The sequence below is a fragment of the Lactuca virosa genome, chromosome 2 (genome assembly GCF_052849685.1).
Source record: "Lactuca virosa cultivar CGN04683 chromosome 2, Lactuca_virosa_CGN04683_v6, whole genome shotgun sequence".
In the NCBI taxonomy this organism is placed as follows: domain Eukaryota; kingdom Viridiplantae; phylum Streptophyta; class Magnoliopsida; order Asterales; family Asteraceae; genus Lactuca; species Lactuca virosa.
Window position 1 is genome coordinate 83975028 of NC_136427.1, and position 3564 is coordinate 83978591.

Consider the following 3564-nt stretch of genomic DNA (forward strand, 5'->3'; position numbering starts at 1 on the left):
CCGATCCTTTTTATGATCTTAAACGGGCCTACGTAGCGTGGTGCCAATTTACCCTTGCGTCCAAATCGAACCACACCTTTCCATGGGGACACTTTTAACATGACCATGTCACCCAGGGTAAATTCAAGCGGTTTGCGTCGCTTGTCGGCATAACTCTTTTGTCGGCTACGAGCTGCGAGAAGGTTATCGCGAATCTGAGTGATTTTGTCGGTTGTTTCCTGGATAAGCTCAGGACCAACGATTGGAGAATCCACTGTTGTGCGAATCACGTGGGACTCACCAATTTCATGCCAACAAATAGGAGATCGGCATTTACGGCCATACAATGCCTCAAATGGTGGCATCTTGATGCTAGAATGATAACTGTTATTATAGGAGAATTCCACCAACGGTAAATGAGAGTCCCAGTTTCCTCCGAAATCCAAGACACACGCCCTCAACATATCTTCGAGTGTTTGAATAGTCCTCTCAGATTGACCATCGGTCTGAGGATGATAGGCGGTACTGAGATCGAGGCGGGTTCCCATGGCTGTTTGAAGTGATTGCCAAAACCGAGAGAGAAATCTCCCATCACGATCTGAAATGATGCTGAGAGGAATGCCATGCCGACTAACTATCTCGTTGATGTAAATCCGAGCAAGTTTTTCGACTTTGAAATTTTCACGGATGGGAAGGAAATGAGCGGATTTGGTCAAACGATCAATGATTATCCAAATGCTGTCATGTCCTTTTGTGGTACGGGGAAGTTTGGTTACGAAATCCATGGCGATCGCTTCCCATTTTCACCTGGGGATTTCTAGTTGGACCAATAGTCCAGAGGGTCGTTGATGTTCTACTTTGACCCTGGAACATGTAAGACATTTGGCCACGAATAAAGCAATATCCTTTTTCATTCCCGACCACCAATAATTGGTTCTCAGGCCATGATACATCTTGTTACTGCCTGGATGAATGGAATATCGGGTTTTATGGATTTCTTCCATCAGGAATATACGAAGATTGTCACGATCCTGGATCCAGATGCGATCTTGATAATAGAAAATACCATCAGATTTAGTTTCCAACTCCCCATCAATTCCCGTGGGCATGTCATTTTCGGTAATTGCCGAGTGTTGGGCTCCTCGAATTCGGTCGCTGAGATTGGACAAGATAGGAGAACATATTAGATGAAATGCATGGGCATGTTCTTTTTGGCTTAACGCGTCGGCTACGACGTTTGCCTTGCCTGGATGATAGCGTATTTCACACTCGTAATCATTTAGGAGCTCGACCCATCGTCTTTGCCTCATATTGAGTTCCTTTTAATTAAGAATATGTTGCAAGCTCTTGTGCTCGGTGAAAATTAAGTCCGAGGTAGGTTTCTTTTTGGCAAGAGATTTGTAGATCTTGGCAAGAAGTGTATTGATGTCAACCTTAATCGACACATACAACCATGCTTTAACATCAAAATGTTGCTCAATCTTTTTATCATTGTAGACCGACTTAGCCAAAGTGGTCTTCCCAATCCCGCCCATTCCCACAATGGGAACAATGCTATGTTTTTCTTCTTTTCTTGACTGGGTTAAAATTTCAATGATATGGAGTTTGTCATCATCCCTCCCAACAATTTTAAATTCTTCTTGATTTGGAACAATCTCTCTCCAATAGAGACGATCTAGAACAGGGCCAGCAGGGTGTTCATTTTGTAGTCCTAAACTGTTTGCTTCTGTATTGATCTTAAACAACTTTTCATTGATGTTTTGGATTTTATGACCTATTTTATAACGAAATGAAAACCTTTTCAAGCTTGGAAGGCACATTACCTTTCTTGTTATCCGATCTTGTTTCTTTATTTGACGCCTCAGCATCTCGTAATCAACCTCATCCAACACATCATCAGCTTCACCCACTACATCTTTTAGCTGCTTCAGCCACACCATAACAACCTCTGATTCCTTTTTTCTCTCCGCATCACGTAACTTGGCACGAATCAGGTCCAACGTGTTGTGAAGGCTGGTCAGCTTTTCTTCGTAACCCCAGGCAATGGCCAGTTCACTTGCAGCAATAGACAACACCTTTTTCAATATCCCCTCAGCAGCAATAGTGACTAATGCTTCAGCCATTTTCACTGTTTAGAAGAGAGAGGAAGAGCGGATGAATGGTGGAAAAATGATAGAAAACAATAAGAATCTATGAGATGGTGGAACAAAGAGAGACCCAATGAATGGAAATGGAAATTCATTTGTTGGCGTGTGTAGTGGAAAATGGTATCGAATCGGAATCGAAGTTGTGTACTAAGTACTAATTAAGTTATACCTTTCCTAAGTTACAAGTTTAGAACATACACTTTGCTAATTTTCTTTTCTTTTCTTTTGTTTTTACCTTCTGTCATTGTTACTTATCTAAAATATTAATATATCATTATATTTTATGTTTTATATATAATGTTTCATATGTAAACTAGAATTGATCTTTGTAACTGTTTTATTTTCATTTACCTTTTGTCCTTTTGATATACCTCTATATTGTTATATTGTAATACGATATGTCAATATATCTTTCCATTTTAATCCCTACGTTTCTTTATATGGGTGGAATACAGTTTTCTTATATGGAACATGGAAATTTTTGTAATAATTGTGTCAATGAGAATATAACTAAGAGAAAAGTACATAAATGGTCCCTGTGAAATCCAAAATTCGCATATATTGTCCCTAACTTGTTTTGCTTGATAAGCATGATCTGTGTCGTTTTACTTTCTAGTGTAGTTGGTCCATTTCATTTTATTACAAATTTGATCCAAAATTGTTGTTTTACCCCTTTTTATTGGTTTTTATTTTTTATATTATAATTTAAATTAATTAAAAAAATAAAAATCCATTAAAACTATCCTTAACCCAACCATCTCAGTTCGTCTTCATGCTCGCCACCATACCTCCCTCAACCCCACTTCATCCCTGGCACCCTCCACCAGTAACCACCACTTTTCTCATGCACTTTCTCATTACATCCTTGCCAGACTCACGACCGAATACCACAAAGAAAATCTAGACATTTTGTGCTTCTGTCTAGAAAAGAAGTAGTAGTAGGTCACCATACAAGATTGAAAGGTAATTAGGAATTGGTCGATTCGAATGCAATAGTTAAGCAATAATCTAGACATTTTGTGCTTTTGTCTAGAAATTTTGATGAAGCTAAAGGTATTGGTGAGACCTTTTATATTACATTATATTACTGGCAATTAAGTTCATAGAAAGTATTGAACATCAAAACATACTTTAATATGCATAATATGTTAGCAATTACGTTTATATGAAGTGTTGAACATCAAAACATACTTTAATATGGATAATATGTTAGCAATTTTGATAGAATTCTTCCTTTTAGCAGTTTTGTTTCCAATTATGACAGACTATTTTTTAAAATTTGATGATAAAAATGATGAATAAATTTCTGATCATAATTAATGATAACTATGATATATTATACTCCCAATGTGTTGTTTGTGCCTGTTGTGTAAATAAATCAGCCGCCACTTCAACTCAAATACCCTTTTCAGCCCTTTTTCAGACCATCCTATGTAGG